The sequence below is a fragment of the Canis aureus genome, chromosome 7 (assembly GCF_053574225.1).
Source record: "Canis aureus isolate CA01 chromosome 7, VMU_Caureus_v.1.0, whole genome shotgun sequence".
Classification (NCBI taxonomy): domain Eukaryota; kingdom Metazoa; phylum Chordata; class Mammalia; order Carnivora; family Canidae; genus Canis; species Canis aureus.
In genome coordinates this window covers 31,318,604-31,342,115 of record NC_135617.1, presented here as the reverse complement: position 1 = coordinate 31,342,115, position 23,512 = coordinate 31,318,604, and the positions used below count along the sequence as shown (strand labels likewise).

General features: G+C 39.2%; 1 long non-coding RNA gene across 1 annotated transcript in view; it reads left to right on the top strand.

The window, feature by feature from the left end:
- The first annotated feature begins 1,049 nt into the window (after nt 1–1,049).
- LOC144317212 (uncharacterized) overlaps nt 1,050–23,512 on the top strand; it is a 183,158-nt gene continuing 160,695 nt past the window's right edge. Inside the window, exon 1 of the long non-coding RNA XR_013383153.1 lies at nt 1,050–1,135. This is a non-coding gene — a long non-coding RNA (uncharacterized LOC144317212). The remainder of the gene's footprint in view (nt 1,136–23,512) is intronic.

Sequence of the window (23,512 nt, the reverse complement as noted above, 5' to 3'; positions counted from 1 at the left end):
TTCGAATAAAACTCTCACTTAAAATCTGGAGAAGATTTATCTTTTGTGATCCTACATGTACATTTCCTTTACGTCTCTCATGGCAGAAAGGACACATCTCTGTATATTTACCCTGTGCTTTTGAAAATGATTTCATTATTTTTAATGTCAGCTTTAATCATCATGTGAAGTTAAAGACAAGAATCAAATGCCCTTTCGTTTTAGTGCCACAAATATTTCAAAGGGAACATACCCTCTGAGTTCAGGAAAGGGTGTGTCAGTGCAGGGGACAGTTTGCCTTTCACCATCAGCCATTTGGACTGTAATTTGGCTTGGGTCACACGTGTTCATGAGATTGGCCATCTCAATCCTGACTCTATTGGAATTGTCTCCCTATTAGAAAGCTATCAACCAAAGAATCCACTTGGAACCCTGTTGTCAATCTCCTAAAGGAAGATTGGAGTTGGAATGGCAAGAAAATTAAAGTCAGGCTCTTGAGCTGGCAGCTGGCCAAGGCACAGTTTTCTTTCTATACAGGGCTTCCCTGTAGGCACTTGGGCATGGGTGAGTGACATTCAACAGAAAGGAGAACAAGTACCCACTAATGGAAGCAAGTCCTAGATTTACATTTTCAGAAAGGGAAATGTACCAGGCTCAAAACAGAAGTAAAATATATCTTTAGGTAACAAACACAGGCATGTAGGATATTTATGAGCACAGTAGAGATTTACCAGTATAATCAAGGAGGGCACAGGATTGAGGTATGACCTCCAGAAAATGAGCAAAGCTTCTTTAAAACATTAGGCTCTTATAAGATGAATATGCTAAAGAAGCTGTCTATTCATCCTCTTCCTTTGATTCTTTTTTTATATGACTTTTGCTTATTATTTATGACAGTGCTTGAAGAAGCCATCTGGTAAAGTTAATGGTAAACTACCTGCCCCTCTGTTTTATGTTGAGTACTTAGTCATTGTATCACTTTTTATCCAGTCCTTGGCTCATGCATACATTATACAGAATACCTTGTTTATGAGGTCAGAATGAAGTGGGTTGCAGGCTGAAGTCCTGAAGTTACCTTTATTGGGACTTGCTGCGGACTTCCTTCTGCACCACCGGCTGCCAGGCTCAAGAGAGTGACAGCACATCAGAAGCTATGGTAACATTTCCAGCAGTAAATCTTGATCACATTTATGCATCTTATATTGCTGTCATTACTAGATTTCCAAAGTGCCCTTTTCACATGGCCATTTTATTGCTCTCTTACAGTTGCCAAGTTCTCTGAATCCATCTCTCACTGCCAAAAAAGGCATTAAACTATTCAGCTGGTCTTATCATCTTCCAGAAAACAATAAAGGCCCTTTTGTGTGCCTGTAGTTAAATGTGTTCATTGTGCCAGTAAGACAGGAGTTAGGCATGTCTTCCAGTGCAGGCTTAAGTCCAACTAGAGGGGATTATGGCTTCCTCTATTCTCTATCCCAGGCCCAGCTTTGGAATTGACTTCTTGCTGTAGAGCATATATTTGGTGAATTTTATTCCTGGCCACTAAATTCTTTTCAGGCTTATTTGTGTGTGCTTGCAAAATGTTAGGCAGTTACAAATTTATTTTTGTTTAGACTTTTGAAAAGTAGTCTATATTCCACTAGACATGAGATGAGACTGTCACAAATTGAAGAGAAAGTGTGACAGGTGGAGTGTCCTGGGCACTTTGTTCTAAGTCATTGCAATATTTATAGGAAACTTCTGAAGATAAGAGAGAAATGACCAGTTACTTTAGATGGTCCAGGATGGACCAAATAGTACTAAACACTTTTTGAAAACTGAACTATAGCTAACATACAGTTTTATATTAGTTGCAGGTGTACAATATGATTCAACAGTTCTATAAATTTCTCAGTGCTCATCGAGATAAATGTACTTTTAATCCTCTTTATTTCACCCTTTCCCCTTCCCTCTCCCTTCTGCTGACCACCGGTTTGTTCTCTATATTGAGTCTGTTTTTTGTTTGTCTCTTTTTTCTTTGTTTCTTAAATTCCTCATATAAGCGAAATCATATGGTATTTTTCTTTCTTTGACTTATTTCACTTATCATTATATTTGCTAGATCCATCCATGTTGTTGCAAATAGCAAGATTTCATTCTTTTTTTATGTCTGAGTAATATTCCATTATATATATATCCCACATCATCTTTTTAAAATTAATCTTTTTAAATTTTTAAGTAGGCTCCACACTCAGTGCAGCCCAATGCAAGGCTCAAATTCATAACCATGATATCAAGAACTGAGCCAAGATCAAGAGTCAGACACTTAACTGACTAAGCCAATGTGGTATGGGTGCCCCATACCACTTTATCTTTATCCATTCATCTCTCTACGGACACTTGGGCAGCTTCCATATCTTGGCTATTGTAATTAATACTGTAACAAATATAGGAGCATGTATATCTTTTTAAACTAGTGTTTTTGCTTTCTTTGGGTATATATCCAATAATGGAATTACTAGGTCATATGATATTTCTATTTTTTTATTTTTTAAAATATTTAATTTATTTATTCATGACAGACACAGGGGTGGGGGCAGAGACACAGGCAGAGGGAGAAGCAGGCTCCATGCAGGGAGCCCGATGTGGGACTCGATCCTGGGTCTCCAGGATCACACCCCAAGTTGAAGGTGGCTCTACTCCACTGGGCCACTGGGCCACTGGGGCTGCCCTTCTATTTTTAATATTTTGAGAAACCTCCATATGGTTTTTCACAGTGGTGCACCAATTTGCACTCCCACTTACAATGCATAGGTGTTTCTTTTTCTTTATATCCTTGTAAATACTTTCTATTTCTTGTATTTTTTAAATTTTAGTCATTCTGACAGGTATAAAGTGATATCTCATTATGGTTTTGATTTGCATATTCCTGATAATTAGTGATGTTGAACATTTTTTTATCTGTTGGTCATCTATATATCTTCTTTGGAAAAGTGTCTATTCAGGTCCTCTGCCCATCTTTAATCAGATTATTTTTTTTGTGTGTGTGTTAAGATGAGTTGTATGAATTCTTTATATATTTTGAATATGAACCCTGTATTGGATATATCATTTGGAATATCTTCTCTTATTCAGTAGATCATCCTCTATTGTGAAAAACTGAAAGCCTTTCCTATAAGATCAGGAACAAGACAAGGAACAAAATACACTCACCACCTTTTTTCAGCATAGTACTGGAAGTCCTAGCAACAGCTATTAGGCAAGAAAAAGAAATACATTCAAATTGTAGGGAAGAAATAAAACTTGGATTATTTCCAGATGACAAGATACTATCCATAGAAACACCTTAGGAGTCCACTAAAATACTATTAGAATTGTAAATGAATTCAGTAAAATCACACAATATGAAATTGATGTGCAGAAATCTCTTGCATTTCTATACACTGATAATGAAGTAGCAGAAAGAGGAATTATGAGAACAATCCTACTTATAACTGTACTGAAAATAATAAAACATCTTGAAATAAACTTAACCAAGGAGGTGAAGGTAATAAACACTTCTCAAAAAATATTATTGGAAGAAAATTTCTATGTAATTTGAAACACATGTACATTAAAACATAATTTTGAACATAGCAATTCTATCTTCTCCTGTATTTGACTATGAGAAATGCTATCTCCTTAATTTACTTAAGTTATTATTATGATATTTGAGGGTTTAGTAACTGTGGCAAGGCAGATAATTTCACCAAATTTGTTCTCCCCTTCTTCCATGAAGATAGAGTTGTGGTTGAGTCCAAATTCTTAACTAGACCACATTTCCCAACCTCCCTTGCAGTTAGATGGTCAAGTTCTTATTAATAGAAGTGATCAGAAATGATGTATTTAGGTCTCAAAATTAAAACATTGGGCAAAACTCCTCCACAGTCCTTCTGGATATAGTGGGATTAGCTGATTTTGTGTTCTAGGATCTCTGTTAGAGGAGCTCATCCTTTAATATAACTTATAACCCAATTATAATTCCATTTAATTGGAAAATGATGTGTGCTGGCATGGCTATGTTAAAGTTTATGCGTGGTTTTAAAATTTAAGGAACAAAGACTTTGAACATGATTCTTCTCTCATTAAGAATACAAACAACAATGTATATTTTTCATAAACTTATTTTTCGTGCATGTATAATATAAAGATTTCTCTTTTATTATCCAGTGTTGATGAGGGTATGAGGAATATTGGACTTTTATGCAGTGTGGAATGCAATTATAATGATCTTCTTGTAGCTATCTCTTGGTATCTGTCAAAAAAACATGCATCACCTTTGGGTTCCATTTCTTAAAAATCTGTCTTCAGAAATGTTTGCACATGTGCACAAACATATACATGCAAAAACACAAGAGTTTCAGGAATTTTTTTGTAATAGAAAAAACTATAAATCACTTAAGCATCTATGAATATAAGAATGATTACATAAATTATGGGAAAATCCAGACTCTAAGATCCTCATTAATAAAGATGAAGAATGATCATATATTCTGACATGGGAAGATGACTAGGAAGTAGTAACAAGAAAATGTGTCACAGAATACTGTGCATGTTATGACACCACTTTAATAAAACTGCCTGAATGTGTGTGTGTGTGTGTGTGCATGTGTGTGTTTCTGAGTGAGGGAGTGATCAGAGGAAGAAATTGGGGCTGAGATAAGAGTGCACTTTGCCTTTGAGCTCCTTCATTTTCTACAATGCCCAACATATAATGGAAACCAGATGTTGACCCAGATATAACGAGCTTCATCCTTCCTATCATCCAAAGTGTAAAAGGCTGCATCCACATGAATAAATACATTTGTGAATTGCATAGGAAAAGCATAGGAAGACAATGCATCAAAGTTACTTCTGGCAAGACAGAGGGGATTTGCAGCATATATTGGAATGCAACGCGGGACTATCACTTTTCCATTCTATATGCTTCTCTAGTCTTTGATTTTTCAAATATGTCCCAGGACTCCTCTACTCAAATATAGCATAACATTAAGAACCACAAAGTATTTAAAGTGTTTGGTGAAAATTTATGCACCATAAGAGCTTTTTAAGAGTGTCAGATGCTAATGCTGTGGTGAGATTTAATATCTCAAAACCAAGGGCTTCAAAGAAATTAGCCTTGATCTAAAAGGAGGACTCTGGGTCAGAAAGAAATTAAAATAAAAATGGAAAATATGACTTATACTGGAACACTTCAAACAACTTTTGGCCTTCTCTGTGAGAACACTGAAGCTTCCTTACTGGTAAATTTGGGAATAATGGATGAAGCCTTGAAGGCTGTGGGCTTCTAGGCTGGATGTGCAACTGCAGCTGGGAGATTGTTGTTCCAAAGAAAGTTGAAGACAACAGCAGATTAACGAGCTGGCAATACCTCTACATGTGGTTTAAAAGAGCAAGGCCTTTTGCAAAAAAGTGAAGCAGGATACACATCCAACTGTTAGGTTTTCAGAGAATAGATAAATGAGTATTCTTTAGGATGAATAATAATATTCTGAAGCTTCCTTTCCAGAAACAAAATTGAAATATAACAACACCTTGGACCATTGCTTTAACTGCTTAGGGATATTTTCCCCCTCTGAACTTTGTGATAGTTTTAAACATTTTATCTGGGGCCAGTTATAATGTGAATGCTTGGATAGGTCTCAACCTCTGGGACAGTAGGATTCAGAAGTTGTAGAAATTCAAACTTGGTTATATCAAATTAAACGTTATTTTATATGCTCTTAACCACTAAGTGAAATAAAACAATATGCAAATCTTCCTTTTCTCCTCTAGCAGTATTATGGGTGGGTATGTTAAAATAATTCGAATCAACTAAATGAAGCTTACATCCAAAGGTTATTCCACAGACTACTCTGGAAAATACCATTGCTTGGCATGAGTGGTTCTGGACTGTCCTGCCAAAGCATTCAGTAGCATAGTGACAAACTGCAATTTTGGTTGTCTCAGTACTTAAAAGTAAAGTATATTCTTAGAAAAAACAACCATGCTACTAGGCATTCATTCAACCCATATTCCTGGATCCATACATGGATTTAGGAAAAGAAAGTTAAATAAACTATAGATTTCCCTCAAAGGGAACAAGAGTATTAATCAAATAAATGTAATGTGAATGCATTATAAATTATACTATCAAAACTCTTCAGATCCAAAATATGGGCAAAAAACCTTCTTTAAGTTGTTAATGATTTCAAAGAGAAGGCAACACTTAAAAGAATCTTTAAGGATGCCTAGGATTGTTTCCAAATATGGAAAGGGATTAGTGAAGTAAAGGCAACAGCATGTGCATATAGCTTGTATTAAATACAGAGCTTCTAACAGCGTAGCATTTTGAAAAATGAGATTGTTTCAGAAAGAATCAAATATATTCATATTTAGCTTTGGACATTCAAAATAGGATTTTGTTGGCAGGCAGTAGGTTTGAGAGAATAAGGATTTTTATATTCTTCTAATTCTCACTAACATCAAGGGCTCAGCCTGATGGATATTACAACTTTTTCTTTGTGTAGAACAGAGAACCTGACCATTATTTAAGCTTAGTCATGAGAATGGAGTTTGGAAGATGAAAGGTATGGTCTGGAGGAAAGAGAAATGTATTTTAATTTTTTTATTATAGGAGGCACTCCAGTAAGTAATGAGAGGATAGAGAAAGATGAAAAGGCGGGAAGATAGTAGGGTCCTTCTACCATACTCCTCACTACACGCACTCAAGGGTGAGATGATGGGAAAAGAATCTCTTTGAAATGCTGGAGAAGATATGGATCTGTAAGAACCAGGGAAATTTGGTCAATTCTAGAAGGAGATAATTGCAACTGCCTCCAGATCAATTGAGGGACATTTCCATATTACAAATAAACATGATATCAGAATATGATTGGCCATGGAGGAGGCTGTGATATTCAGCTTTATAGAACATTCCCTTCCTGTGTGTTGTGGGTAGAGGAAGCTGTTGCAGTAAGAATGAGGAACTGTATGGCAAATATGTTGGGTTGCGCCATCTGGGCAGGAAACAAGTGGATAATATAGTCAGATCTCAGTGTATGGTTGGAGTCTAAAGAGTCTAAAGGTGGTCAGAGGTCATTGAGCTTAAGTCATCCAAGAAAGTTTATAAAGTTAAGAGAGTTCAAGTAGACAAAAGACATTACTAAGGACACCATATGAGTCTAGGATCCCTTTTCTCAACTCCTAAAGAACATTAAGAAAGACACCAGCATCCATTGCTAACTCCCTTTATCTTTTCCATTAATGAGGCTGCAAAAGCCAGATATTGTCTTTCTATATCTCTCTTACAGACTACGATGAATATTTGATCAAGTATCAGTCAATGATATATAAGAGAACTTGCCTAGTGGGGCATTTGTGTTAATAACTGGTTCATGATGGACAGGCTAAATTGAATTCAACAACTTTTTACTAAGTGCCTACGATATACATTGCATTTGCCAATGACTTTTGCCTCTTACCTAGAGATATGCACCACAACACTCAGATTTTGAGACAAATACTAGCTTCTAATACTGTGTTCTATTGCTCTCTCTCATAAGCACACTTATCCTTGTCAAATCATGCATCTCAATTTTTATTTCAGAAATGTAAGTCTGTGTTCACATATATTTTTAAAGGATTTATTTATTTATGTGAGGAGGGAGAGGGGCAAAAGGAGAGGGAGAGAGAGAATCTTAAGCAGGTGCCATGTCCAGCATGGAGCCTAGCCTGACACAGGGCTCAATCTCAAGACCCTGAGTTCATGACCTGAACTGAAATCAAGAGTCTCTCCCTCTACTGACTGAGCCATCCCGGCACCCCCTGTGTTCTCATATTGTAGTACACTAAGAAATATGACAAGTTATCATATTGCTTACATTTTCCTTTCCTAATTGCTATAGAATTTCTTAGTATCAGATGACCTCAAATTCTCAATGTCATGGTTATATATAGAAAAGAACAGATTAATACAATCTTCAGAGACCTTCTAAACTGTAATTTTTATTTTCAAGCAGTAGCCACCTTTGTGTGAGACAAGCACCCCTTGCCTCTTGTTGAGATCTAATTGCCAATATTAAAACATTTAACTACCTGTAGTTCATCAAAAGTATAGCAAACCATTGCCTAAGCTGTGTTTATTGTTGCTAAGTTTTTAAAAAAGATTTTATTTATTTATTTGAGAGAGAGAGTGATAGAGTGTGAGAATGAGTGAGTGCAGGGGCAGAGGGAGAAGCAGACTCACTGATGAGCAGGGAGCCTGATATGCGGCTGGATCCCAGAATCCTGCGATCATGACCTGAACCAAAGGCAGACACACTACTGACTGAGCCACTCAGGTGTCCTGCTGTTTTTTTTTTTTCCTAAAGGAAAAGACCTCTGAGGTTTCATTTCCAAAGCTGTGGGTGAGTGGAGTGGGGCCCCTATCAATGAAGCAGGGAAGAATGGCTTATAAGGCAGGGACAGAGGAAGCAAGCACAGCTATAAACACATGTGCATCTCTAGTTATTTTAAGGGTTTTTCAATACTCCAAAGAATGAATGCATGAGCTGGTGTGGCTGATTTTAGGAAGACCACATCTGAAATATCATAAGACCACAGGGACTTGTAGCAGACGTATCTTGATATCAGAGACCATAGAATCTGGGTCTATGGGTCCTTCTCCCCCTGCAGCTTTTCCTTGGAGATGAGGTCCACAAAATGAAACACCTCAAATTTTCACGTCTCTTTGACAAAAATATGCTCTTTAAAATTGTACATGCATTAATTTTATTGCCTTCTTTGGCAGACCAGCCGCATCAAAACTTTAGGTCCGAGGTGGGGCATGTAAGTAAATAAGTACCACGGGCCATCTCTGTGCTGTATTATTATTCATGGAAGCAAGGATTTGGGAAAGAGAATTCTCAGGAGAATGTTCAGGAAACAGTGAGTGGTTCAGCAAGACTGGTGTATAACATGCCTAGAGAGCCAAAGAGTGAGATTTGTTGGAAAGATGGATTACATAGACTTTCAACGTGTGAGTGAGAGTACTCAGCTCCACAGCCTGACTGTATTGTCTGATGTGGTGGGATAATTGGGCTACTCCACCACAGCCCTTCCTGAGAAGGTAGAGAACACAATGACGTGATTTTCTATGTTTGTAAAGCAGCTTATTGGCAAAGGGACAACAGACTTGCCCTGTTTAGAGCCGCAGCATGGTAGGCAGGACTCAGCTGGTGCTCAGAACCCGGAGAACCAATTCTTTCCTAAGGGGTAGTCCACAGTGTCAATAGGCCCAGAATCTCCCATCCTGGAATAGGCAGGTCCCGAGTAGGGAGGAGGGGTGGGAATTAGGGTGAAGGTGAATGTTGCAAACTTGGGAGAGGATCTTTGCAGGTGTTCAAGAATAAAAGCCAAGTTTTTCTGGGTGTGATTGGCTGTGCAGTCCAGGTGTGAGTCCTCTCCCTGCACTGTCTCCCTGTGCTTCAATGTTCTCATCTGCCAAATGGGGGCAATGGTTCCTGTTCTATAACATACTGTTAGTGTAACCATTAGGTGCATGATGTATATGAAAGAAATAGATGCCATTTATTGACCATCTATAATGCAGGAAGAACTGGACCAGCCCTCTGTTAATTACCCCATTTAACTCTTACAACAGCCCTTTAGGGCAGCCCTCTGTTAATTACCCCATTTAACTCTTACAACAGCCCTTTAGGGCAGTGCCTCTCCATGTCCTAGATGTGGAAACAAGTTTGACAAGGTTAAAGGTGCTTGTTCCTTTGTGTGTTTAACATATTTATATCAAACACTAAACATGTGCCAAACATGGTCATAGATCCCCAGGTTAGAGTTGTGAATTGGCTGTCATGGTCACTGTGCTATCGGAGCTTATATTCCACAGGGCAGATTAATTAATTCATTAATCACTTGATACAGAAAAATAAGGCAAGGTTATGTCAAATGGAATGTCCCTCGTCTCTATTTTCCATGTTTTCTATAAAGTTCAAGTTAGATCTAAAGGCTGAATTAGACTCGGGAGCATCTTTCCTGACAAAAATCCATCAGGGAGTTGTGTGAGCTTCATATTACATCATATTATGGGCTCATCATGTCTAGTTGTCCCTCCTTTAAAGATGATGATAGAGGTAGCCTGACCGCCACCCCCCCCCCAGGGTAAATTTGTAGTGTGCCTTTATGACTAGAGATCAATCCATACAGTAATCGTTGGCATCCTGCAAATACCCAGATCCTTATCAACCTTTCACCAAATAGTTTTAAAATCCACTGATAATCAATCCCTGACACTATTACTTTATTAGGGGTTGTAAAATTGTGTTTGTGTAAGTGTTACTATTTATTAGATATTTATTACCTGGAATTTTTATGTAAAGAGAATTTTCCCTCATCAACCAGTATATTTGTTTTACTGAAAACTGCTCATACAGTTCATGTTGAAATATTTAAGCACTTAACTTTTCCCATTAGTTTCCAGTAAGCTTGCCAGCTGGTGCCAATCCTATCTCAGTGGTGACTAATTAGTTTATTTTTGGCTTTTCTTTTTTTGAGTATTATAATGAACTCATGAATTTTAGTATAATAGTGTATTTCAACTATTGCAGTTGGTCACTTTTGAGTATGAACAGGGTTCCCTGTTCTGAGTGGGGTGTGAGGGGGAAAAAATCACCTCTGACAGAAGGAGTGGCAGAGGAAAAATGTCACTTTGAGGGTGTTTCATGTTTGCCAAAGTGAAGCAGTTGATCAGGTTGGCAGGTCCCAAGCCATTGTGCCCGCCATTATACCCAATCCCTTTTGGAGAGAAATGTGAAAGTACTTTAAAGTTAAGCATATAACTCTTCGATAATATCCTACTTAGAACATATATTAATCAGCTTTTTCTGTGATTACAACCAATCTCCAAATCTCAGTGGACCAAAACAACAAATGTTTATTTCTTACTCACAATATGGTCTTTGCCTATGACTTGGCTGTGGCTTCTGGACATCTGCCTAGCTCCACTCCATGTGTCCTCTCCCTCTGGAGCCCAGGCTGCAGGAGTAGTCTCTAAATTTGGTGCAGTCTGGTGGTGAAGCTGAAAGAACGAGAGAGCTGGAGGAAAATGATGATGTCTCCTATATCTTCCAGACGTGGTTTATTGCACATCTGCTCACATTCCATTGATGAAAGCATGTCCTATGGCCAAGCCTGGTTTCAACAGAGTAGGGATGTATATTTCTCCAATATGAAATCCTATAAATCATACTGTGAAGGCAGGGAATTAAAATTTTCCCTCTGTGGGGAGTGAGGGACAAATAATTCAGAAAAAGAATGCAATCTATCACAGATTGCCATTATCTGGTAACTCCATAATAGAAATAGACATGAGTATGGGATTGTGCAAACCCATTTTCTAAACAATCAAAAGAGAGACAGGGGATGGAGGAAGTGGTCACAAATGTAAAAGTGCTTAATATACCATAAAGGATTATGAAATGTAAATACGCTAATTTTGTGACATCTGAACTTCTTCACTCACAGAGGTATCCTTTAGTACCTCACTCAAAATCTGATCGTTCTTAATTCACTCACAATTCTAAGAAGCAGGTTAGGAGCAGAAAGTTGTAGATTATGTTGGACACGGGGTCCTCTGAAGGGAAACAATGACAAAAGGAAAGAGGAATGGTTGATGGCAAAGGAAGTCATAGGAATAACTAAATCAAGAACAAATGAAATCTCAGGAACCAGAGCTATTTGGGATGACTTGGACACAATTTTCTACAACTTAATGCCCTTTGGCATTCAACGAGCCATTTCCTTTACTGTCAGTGCTCTTATTTTGTCTCTAAGTACATTCTCTTCCCCACAAGGACCATACACAGACATACACACAAACATGCACCTGTCGTCTCTGATACATGAAAATCACATGCAGTTAGCTCCTGTTTTCAGGAAAATCACCATTACAGCGCATATGATATCAGTTTGGACAGACTAAGTTATGACACAGTAACAACACCAAAAATTTGGTGGACAAAAAACCCAAACATTTCCTTTTCATGCTTCATGTCCAATGTGGGTAAGTAAAGAGGGTGGTTCGCTCTTCACAGTTACTCAAGGCTTCAGCTAATGGAGGCTCCATCTGAACACATGTTTTACTCTGACTGGAGGAACAAAATGGAAAGTAGTGAATCATGCATGCTCAGGCTTTTGAAACTTCTGTCTAGAAGAGCTACATGTCACTTCTTATCTGGGGCCAAAGTAAATCACAGGAGCATTTTCAGAAAAGGGGTGGTTAAGAAAAAACACAGGACCCTTCAAGGGCAGGGAAATGCAATTTTACCATAAGCCCAAAGGGAAGAATTAAAAATATTTCATGAATGGTGTTAATGACCAACACAAGGTACTCCCATGTGGACTACTGAGAATCCAGAACAACTTAGTTGGACAGCCTGCCTGAGTCTGAGGAAGGTACAAGGCTCCAAGGAAATGGGACACTAAGCTGGTGAGGTTTGATGGGACATAACAGAAAAAAAGAAGTTAGTGTAGGGCGGTGCAGTTGGGAAAGCCCGATCCTCAGTCTTGGGCAGGGAGCAAATACCCCAAAGTATTGAAGATTTTAGCGTGTTAAAATCTTTTCTAAACTTCTTTCTGTTCTTCCTGCTTTACTTAGACATTCTGCAGGCTCCTCATAGTCTCCTTCAACATCATTTTAATTTTCCTCTTTCTTTTTTCTTTTCTAATTTTCCTCTTTCAATACGGTCTGGGTCAGCTGGCTCCCCATCCTCTGCTCCATCCCAATGCCTGGTTTTCCCACCAGCAGAAGTCTGAGAAAGGTTCTCTTTAGCATTTCATCTTTTCTTTCTGTTGAGCTCTGTCATGTGATGGTTTGGGGTCTGGTTAGATGGACATGAATTTACATGGCACAGGTCCCTACAGAAGTCTACTTCCCACAGTGTACCTAATCAGTGTCCCTTTAACTTTGGGAAGGGTAACTCTGAAATCAGAATTAGGTGCGGGGATGTCCTGGAAGCAAATACTGTAAACATAGGAAGGGGAAGGAACAGTTCTGTAAGCACAGATGAGAATTCACAAAGCAGAGCCCCTGGTAGTAGGCCCACAATTTTCTGGAAACACAGCACAATGAGGAGACTGGAAATATGCTCTGTCTCTTGAGAGTGAAACCTCACAATCATCTCTGGTCCTCCTGCACAGGGTGTTTCTGGGTCATTGTTCTTCCCAACTGCAATTAGTCACTTTTTTCCTTGGTGGCCTGATGGAGAGAAGTATTGGCCACACATTACTGTGGTATGTGAACTTACAGAGCTGGGAGGCACTACTGCTCACAGACACGATCCACACTCTTGAGGATCTACACTTTCTGTTTAATGAGGCAATGAGGTTGTGGGAATCTCAGGCATGGAACATTTATGGAATAAAAGAATGAATGTTGGTAACTCTTTTAAATAATACAAGTCAGGACTGCAGACCTCGTGGCCTCTGATCTTCCACAGAGACCTGGATGGAGCTGAATATTGTTTGCAAGGCATTGGATGCATAATTCTGTTTCCAGCTGGGTCCTCAGGAGATTAAGGCCCAGAAGACCCTTGGAGTATGTGTATGGATCCGTCTGCAAGACCACACACAGTGTCAACAGCCTCACTCTGCATGTCTCCAGTCCTGTTTAACCAGGTCCTCCAAGGTTGACTCAGACCTTTCCATGCTTTTCAAAGGCATTTGCTGTCCATTCTTCAGCTTGTCTCTGGCTTGTCCTTTCTCATTTGTGCCTAAATTGTCCTCCTTCATGACCCTTGACTAGAGTTTGAGTTCTCCTGCATTGTTCAGACACTGCCCCTAAAATTCAATAGACCGTCCTGGTACTAATTATTTTTGAGAATTGAGTTCAAACCTCACTTTGTCTATGAGTCCTCCCTAATTCCTCCTCCTGGAAGGGGTCTTGCGTCTTTTTTCTGATTTTTCGCATAGACCAGAACTCTCATTTCCCTTAACCCTCCTTTATCTCATATACATAAAACCATCTTACATTTAAGATTGTAAATGAGTACTCTCAAGAGTAATGTCCGTAAAGACCAGGGCTATCACTGTGGGAAGTAGGAGGGAAAATGAGGAGATGCAAAGGCATCTTACATTCTTTTATGCATCTTGGTTGTCAGCTGAGGTCACTCTGTGTACTGTGTACTGAAACTTAAATAAAATGGTCTCTCATTGTCTGGGAAATTCAGGGCCTCTCCTAAGATTTCCATAAGTTCAGGCCACCTGGGTGGCTCAGTCGGTTGAGCATCCAACTCTTGATTTTGGCTCGGGTCATGATCTCAGGGTTGTGAGATCAAGTACTGTGTTGGGCTCAGCACTCAGCAGGGAGTCTGCTTAAGACTCTCCCTCACCCTCAACCTCTGTCCCTCCCCCTGCTCCCTCCCTTTCTCTAAAATAAATAAATACATCTTTAGAAAAAACGATTTCTGTAAGTTTTGGGAGGTTTTTAGCCTCATTCCCATAATTAATTACCATCTTCCCCATTTCCTATTTGTCTGAATCTCACCCATGGCTCATCTCTTAAAGACTTTAACTTATTAGCTCTGCACTAACCTGGTTTTAGAAATTGCTCCCCAGGATCCCTGGGTGGTGCAGCAGTTTAGCGCCTGCCTTTGGCCCAGGGCGCGATCCTGGAGACCCGGGATCGAATCCCACATCGGGCTCCCGGTGCATGGAGCCTGCTTCTCCCTCTGCCTATGTCTCTGCCTCTCTCTCTCTCTCTCTGTGACTATCATAAATAAATTTAAAAAAATAAAATAAATAAAAATTTAAAAAGAAAAAAAAGAAATTGCTCCCTTTCTTCAATTTCCCTGATAATGTTGCTCATGTTAGGCATTTGTAGTAGAAGACTATATTGAAGCGATAGTAGTCCTCGGACTCTTTTTGGCTCCACATACTAAAAATAGGAATCTTAAAATTGCTTTTTCTCAGTGTCATTTCAGCATCCTTCAGAAAGAATTTCTCCCTAGCTAACATTTCTCCTTAAGGCCTAATTTATACAATGGGATGAGCCCTACAACCTACATCCCTTTCTTCTCTGCATACCTCCAATAACACAAAAATCCCCACCCCTGAAATTCTTAATTTCTTATCAAACTAATGTAGTCCTCTCTTTCTTACTAGTGTATTTCCAACCACATGCTAAGTACCTCAACTGTCACACCCAGAGCAAAGTGGCTGGTCCAGGTGGCTAGCTAAAAGGAAGGCTGTCTACACTGGTAAGCAGGTATGCTACTTACTCCATCATGGGCAGGAGCAGCTTGAGTTGTTGTTTTAAATAGCAAGTTTTCTAGTCTTTCTGGTATATTTATATCAAACTTTTGTTTTGTTTTGGCATTCTTTTGTAGCACCATGCATAGAGCTTTCCACAAAGCAGAAATTCACATCTAAAATGATGAATGAATGAGCAGCCAAACAACAATGAAATCCAAGATACTTCCCTGCTCAAGGAAAAGGTTGTGGCTCTGAACAAAGTTTCCAGTCTCTCTAACCTCCCTCATCTGTCCCCTAGCCTCCAGATTCTTGTCTGCAACCTGCTAGCTGCTTGTCACTTTTATCTTTTACTTAAAAGACTTAAAGGTTTAATCTCTTAGGATGCCTGGGTGGCTCAGTTGGTTAAGTGTTTGACTCTTGATCTCAGTTTAGGTCTTAATCTCAGGGTCATGAGTTTGAGCCCCTCATTGGGCTCCACATTGAGTGTGGAGCCTACTTAAAAACAAAACAGAACAATAAAGTTTAGTCTCTTAAAAATTATCTTGTAGTGGCTTTAAAGCATGTCTACCACTCCCTTCCATTTCTCAATCACCCACCATAAAACAGAAAAGTCTTAAGCATCTAAAGTAAATCAGTTGAGTGCATAAGTATGAAGATACTGTTTGGGTAAAAGCTCCTGCCAAATGTCCCTCAAATGTCACTTCCTATATGGTCCTGTATATTATAAGAGAGCATTTTTTCAAGTGTATACTCAGGCATGTATCCAAATCACTTTGGGTGCTTGTTAAAAATACATTCAATCTTATTGAATCTAATTTTGAAGGTTCTTAGCACCTTCTTATTTACCTGGGGGATTCTCATGCTTAAACGTGTGAAACCTGTAGCATAGATGCATTCTTTTCTCATCTGCATTTGGAGAGAAAATAATTCCTCCCTTATGAGGACAAGTGCATCCTCTATCATGACCTACCTGCCTTCTGATGGGGGGAAAGGATAGGTTCATCATGTTGTGTTGACAGCCATACACTTTCCTCTTTTGTTTCCATGTTGGCCACAATGACCTATTATTTTTCCTTGAGAATAATTCAGTTAGACTTGTTCATCACAAACAGATTACTGGACACAACCTCTTGTGTTGTAAACTTATCCAACATACTTGTATTTCAAATAAGTATCTAGAGAGCAAACATGAAGTATATGGATGAATTTGGTGGCATTTTAAACCATAGGTGGAAATGAACCAAGAAGAAGTAACCTCAGCTGTAGTGTGGCTTGCAAACAGAAGTTTCGAATATTGTATACCTGATGTGAGCTTCGGACATGTAGGTAGGGCCTTCAGTGGCCAGCTACCTCTTCTGGCTTTCAGCCTTATGCCTTCTTTGGAAGCAAGCCACTAGACCCTCAGAACCATGGGAAATTATTGCTGGCACAGGTGGGGAAAAATCCTACCCACCCAGTCACCTATAGCTACTGCCTGACTTTTGAGAACTCAGACCCTATGCAAATGCGGCCCCTGCTGAGTGTGTGAGCTCTGGCACAGTATCCAGACTAAATTGGCTCACACTCCCTCCTGTCTGTTCAAGTGACTCACTGAATGTTCAGAGCACATTTTCCCTTCCCTGGCTGCCAGCTGTAGCTATTGGCTCACTCACTCTCTTTTTGGAAAGACTCAGCACTCCTGTGCTAATGCAGTTGCTTGAACTGATGTGCAATTGTGGAGAGTCCTGAAGAAAAGCATGAAACTATTCACCATGAGGCTGAAGGCTGGAATCTGTCACATATGTCGGAACATCAGACACGGATCTCTACCACTTTCTACCTGTTGCTACTTACTAATCCTATCTGTGCCCCTCTTATGGCCTCTCAGTGTGCAGAAACCTCACAAACTACCAAAGCACAAAAGTGCCAGTGGTCAGGAAATCAAAGGCAAATGTATCCCCTTTCATCTGTGTTTTAAGATGAAAAATGAAGGGCTTGTAAATCTGGAAGTATGGGCAATTTTCCTTCCTTCTCTGCTATCCTTGGCATTTATAGGTAGTTTGGAGTGCATTATCTGGAACTTGTGTATGGACATAGATCTCATGGAAGTTAATTATCTTCCCAGCTAAGTTACTGTCTTCATTAGGAACAGGGATTTGGTCTCCAACTTCTGTGACTGGCCGAGAACCTCATTTCTTCTAGTTCAATGCAGCCTTAGAAACTAGGCTTGCTGAAAGAATGAATGGGGCAAACTCTCATGGAAAAGCCAAGTATGTTGAAGGAAGGGCTGTTTCGCCAGTCATGTTAATTTTTTCCACACACTTTCTACACCATCAAAGGAAAGCTTCTCTTATTCTTGGATAGGAAAAAATGCATAATAAATCAGTCTGCTATAACCTAATATCACCTCATGGGTCAAGCAAATAGCCAGAATGGAGTTTTTTGTTTTTTGTTTTTTTTTTAAGTGTTTGTAGGCACACAACAGAGGCTGAGTATTTTATGTGATTTGTAAATGTGTACATGTGTATGAATATCTAACTTTAGTGATATTTAGTGTTTAGTGAATGGAAGAGGGAGCAGGACTCTTGGGCTCTGGGGTCTGCGGTTGAATCCTGGCTAGGCCTCATCCCAGCAGAATGAATATGTGTGGCATCAGTCAACCTCTTTAATCACTTTAAATCACTGAGTGCTTCATTTATCAAATGTGTGTAATAAAAGTCCCCTCGTGGAGCTGTGCTTCAAATTGAATGAGATTATTGACATCAACTGCCTAGCCAAGTAACCAATATGATCAATAAACACCCAATAAACAATAGCTATTATTATTAATGGCATCTGATTAAATACAGGCTTCGAGAGATGGAACAGTTAAGGCTGATATTTATGTTTTGGTTTGTTGTAAATGTCTAAGTAGTTCACTTTGAGAAAAAAGGCAAAACTTAACGGTCAGGAAAATCAAAACTAAACTGAAGTAAATGAAAGAGAAGTGTTTGGTGCACTCTCATTGGCCTATCGTTAATGCTTTACCTTGTGGAAATCTGGCTGCCGGAGGGACTTTGTGGAAGACAGAATTGTTCCATCATTTTTACTCCCAAATATGTAGCTAGTGTTGTTAGTGACTCTTTTAAAGGTTGAATTTCAAGCTTGTGTAACTGCACGGAATTACTTGGTGATCTGAGTGATTCCAATTCATCGTGACAGCTTGGACCCACGAGCCATTTCCCAAGGCATCCCAAATAGATAAAGATCACTTACTGTCAATGGAACCGAGATTTAAGTTTAAAAAAAAAATTGGTGGCAGAAGATATGTTGTTTATGTGCTTCCACCGTTCTCGAGGGCTGCTTTATACCAAACTATCAGAAAGTATTGATTTTACCCCAGTGGCTTCTGTATTAGAATAGATAAAAGAAATACACTCACCACTCGTGCATTTTAAATCTTTAAAATTAGGGAAACTGCAAGGAGATATGTAGAGCAAGAAGCTTTGAATTTTCTGGGAAAATAACATTTTATTTTTCCAACTGAGATGAGATATGAATATTACCGAGTATGTTTTATACAACTTTAAAAAGATGACATATTTTAAAGAACAATGAAATTGCCCACACTATCCTTTTAATGCAAACCGAGAGAGATATTTTCTTCATTAAAAATTGATATTTCTGGAACAAAACAAATGCTAATGTAGAAGTACTTGCTTAAGTTATATTTCCCATGAACTCTGTTTAACCTTCACTTCAAGGACACACAACAGAAAAGCTGTCTGGAATACCCCACCCTAAACAAAGGATGAATTTACTACATCCCAGAGTAAAGACTGCCCAAGTATTGGCTCACTGCTTGATAGAAGAAGAAAAACAAAAATACTCCTAGCCCTTTTTGTTTAGGGAAAGTGCAGTTTTCAGGTTCATCCTCAATACATTGAAACTGAAGGGACTTGGGAGTCTGTGGCTTTGTGGTATATTTCAGTGGTGCATAATAAGAAATATGAAGAATTGGTTGCTATTGTAAAAAGTCCGAGAGCTCTCGGCCAGGGTAAATCAAAACTCTGCTGAGATACTATTTTTGGACCAAAACTCATCTTCTTGGCTTGAAATTACAGAGTCACATGGACACTTTTCAGGCTCTATCTTGCTTGACTGCTCTGTAATATTTGTTTGTTCTTTGGCCTCTCATCCATGAAACACTATTTCTTGGCTTTTGTGATTATCCCCTCTCACGGAGATTCTCCACACTTTACCCAGCGATGGCTCTTTTTTCTTAGCTGATCCCTTAATAGCTGGTCTTCCTATGATATTTGTTATGATCTTGTTATATCTTGTACCACATACACAGTGTCTGGTGAGGTCATTCGTTTACAACATTACCCACCATATATAAAGATAGAGAATAAAAAAATTTATTATTTCCTAAGATTGAAATCTATATTCCCACTGCCTTACTAGAATTTTTTTCATTTGCATGTTCTTCTGATACCCCAAATTTAACATCTCCAAACTGGAATATTTTTTTAATGATTTTATTTATTTATTTATTTATTTATTTATTTATTTATTTATTTGTGTGAGAAAGAGAGAGAGAGAGAGCATGAGCGGGAGGAGGGGCAAAAGGAGAGGGAGAAGCAGACTCCTGCTGAGAGTGAAAACCGATGTGGGCTGATCTCAGGATGCTGGGATCTGACCTCAGCTGAAGGCAGATGGTTAGCTGACTGAGCCACTAAGGTGCTCCTGAAATCTTTTTTTTTTCAATTTATTTTATTTTTATTTTTTTCAAGATTTTATTTATTCATGCGAGACACACAGAGAGAGGCAGAGACATAGGCAGAAAGAGAAGCAGGCTCCATGCAGGGAGCCCGAAGTGGGACTCAATCCTGGGTCTCCAGGATCACACCCTGGGCTGAAGGCAGACACTCAATCGCTGAGCCACCCAGACTTCCCTGAAATCATTTTTTGCTCTGCCCTGCTGCTTCTGTTCTTCCTTTCTCAGTGAACAATATCACCTAGTTGCTTAATTAAAAAACCTAGATGTTGTCTTTGACTTCTCTGCCTCCATTATTCCCCACAATCAACCTCCGAGACCTGCTATATCTTAATCTACTCAGCTCTCAGGTTTGCCCGTTTCTGTCCCTGTTTTCTGCTGGTGTCTCAGTTCAGGTTCCTAGCATTGGTTCCTTGATCATTGCCTCAGACTCCTAACTGGTTTTCCCTGACTCCTTCCTCCATGATCCAGGCTTTCATCAAGCGTTACATTCAATGATTTCTCTCATTTGATTAAAATCCTTTAAAAATTTGCTATCCTCCTTATGATAAAACTCAAACTTGTAAATATTGGCATAAAATATCATGTTTGCTCTGATTCTCTTGTCTTTAAAACTTTTTGGTTTCAGCTCTAGATATTTCTCCTTTCTTACCATACCCTATAGCCAAATCAAAGTGCTCAAATGGGCCATTTTACGTTTCCTCTAGGCTTCTGCATGTTTTCCCCTCTGCCTGGAATAATCTTTGTTTGCCCTTCAACCAAGAGGGCATTTCATCTGGGAAGCCTTTCTTGATCTCTTTCTAATTCCAGATCTGAGTTAGATGCTCCTCCTTGTTACCTCTATAATACCTGATATGTTTACTTTTCATGGCACTTACAAAAAATACTGCCAATGCCTATTTATTTATCTATCTCTTCCAAGAGCTATTGAGGTCAGGAGCTATATATCTTTTCAACACTATATCTCTAATGCCTTGCCCAGTACTTGGTACACAGTAGGCACTCAATTGATAGACTTTAGAAGTAACTACTCAGTTGTTGAATTACCACCCAAGAAGAAGGATGTGATTCATGATGCCTTATTTTGAAATGACCAAGCATCAGATAAGGCTCTGAGCAGCTTTCCATAGCCGGTCGGTGTACCTTCCACTCACATTCTAGACATGAGAACAACAGAGAGAGTTGACAACTGAACTGAGGCTTTAGTAGCCATGAGTTGGGTTTTGAGAGTCTATAACCAGAATTCCAAGAGTCTTCTGTGTGTTCTTCTGAGGAGGCAAAAGAGAAATCTTTTGTTGTTCTTGAAGGCATTATGTGCCCTATGGTTTCTGAAACCAGGAAAATATTTAACTCCACATTCATGGCTTTGGGAACTCATGTGGAATCCAGAATGTTGGACCTGATGCTCCACGAGTTTGTGGGAATCAAATCAAGGTTGTCAGTGGCTACAGACTGCCAAAAGAGCTTGATATTTCCATAGAGTTTTCTTCTTCCAAATGAACCTTGGGATTATTTGTCTATAGTGCTGCCAGGGGCCTCTTCAGGCACTGATTCGCTGGGAACAAACCACCATGAACATGCTCTCAGGTCTCCATCTTGCTGCCATTGCATGAGAAATGGAACTCAGCAAACATGTAACAGAGCTGGATTTTCTGAATTCTATGGGACTGTTTAGAGGGTTTGGAATGATACACACCCACAATTAAAACAAAAAAGAAGGATGAGTAAGTGAGGAACTGAGAATCACATATTTTTCTAAATTAGATTTATCTGTAAGCTTTAAATACATGCAAACATACTTTGAATGATCTGGTATGAATTATGGTTTTGTTATTTAACGACCCCATTTTGCTTTGTCCTTATATGTAAAGTAAAAAAAGGCTTTCTTTGCTGGATTTTTCTCTTTGGTAAGTATTGAATTTTGAGGAGATACTAGTCTTTTTAGCCAAATAGAAAAATTGCTCAGAATTTAAAGGATACTCCATTTGAATTCAAGCTGTGTTTGGGTTTGGCAACATATTTTTCTTTGGCAATGAAAAGTATGTTTGATTCTTATGACTTGGTAGACCTCAAACAGTCTCACACATAAGCTGCAGTCCCGGTGATATAGATGGGGAAACCAACAGATGAGAGCCAAGTTTGACTCATACATATGGGAGGATTTTAAGAGAGAAGAAGGAATTGTTTTGAATCAAAATCTTTGGAATTTTGAACTTCTTATATTTTGTTTTTCAATATTTTTTTTTAAATTCTGAAATTTACTGGATTTTCTCAGCCTTTGCTGTTTGTTTCAGGCTCCTCTCCATAAATAGTAGAAAGAAAGTGGTTTGGCTGTTGTCAGGCTTAAAAGAAATACTACTATCTATTAGCACCTGTTATAATGCCATAAAATAGAGCATATGGTGTCTCATTTAATGTTGACATCTTCTCCACATGACAGTACTATTTCTCACACTTGGCCATTGGAAACAGCGAGGCTCAGACAGGTAAGTGAGGTGCCTGCTCACATACCTGGTTAGTAAGCCTCTAGCCCTTTCCAGCTGATATTCTCTGTGCCTGGAATGCTCTGCCCAGTACCCCTTCAGGCTCATTTTCTCCCATGGACTGTCCTACATACCCTACTTTAGTTGGACAACTCCTATGTCTTTTGAAGCTCAGCTCTTTCAGGAACCTTTGCTACTCAGCACCCCACCCTCCAGATGGTTGCCCTCTTGGGGTCTGTCAGTTTGTGAGCCTACCTCTGTAAACATTTATTACAGGTATACTTAGTCTCTCTTTGGTCTTGACTGGACTGTCGTCTGGACTGTCAGTCCAAGTTCACAGGTGGTACAATGCCACGTGTGTATCTTCAGTGATTCACTTAGCCCTAAAAAACAATTTATTTCTGTGGAGTCTGAAAATAAATAAGTAAATTACTAACTCCCTTAGGATTTCTGTAAATAATCACTCCATTGTCTTATCTTAAAAAAAAAAACAACAACCAACATCTAATAAAAATTCTTCTGGCTCTGTCCAGTAGAGGCCATTCTCTGAAAGAATGGGAAAAGACCATTTGCTCCCTGTTCCCCACACTACTTTCCTGCTCTTTCAAAATAATCACTAAATTGCACTTCAGAGGAAAGGCTATACTATTTATCGTGCTGCTCCTCCACATTTGCATTATGTCTGGGTTCTAAAGTCTAGGACAGAGGAGGTAGAGCCTCAGATAAGGGTTTAGTGCTAGTATTTTTTTGTAAGTTGAATCTCAGGTCAGTGAGAGTGAGAGGAAAGGGAAGCCACTTAAGGGAGGATGGGAAGCCGGAGAATGGGAAGCATTACCACTTTGGTTACTTCTTTATGGTGAGCTGCAAAGAGGCATTTCCTGTTGCTTGGCAGATGCCTACACTTGGTCACACAGGACATTTTCAACCAGGCTGGTTTCAGGGAGGAAGAGAGAACTTGATCTGTCCAGTTTTCTCCTGCTCCCTTTGGCCCAGACAGTGCTGTGAGTCAACTTCCTTGCATGCCAAACTGTGTCGTAGAAGTCCTTGGCACTCTCTTGGGAAGCTAGGT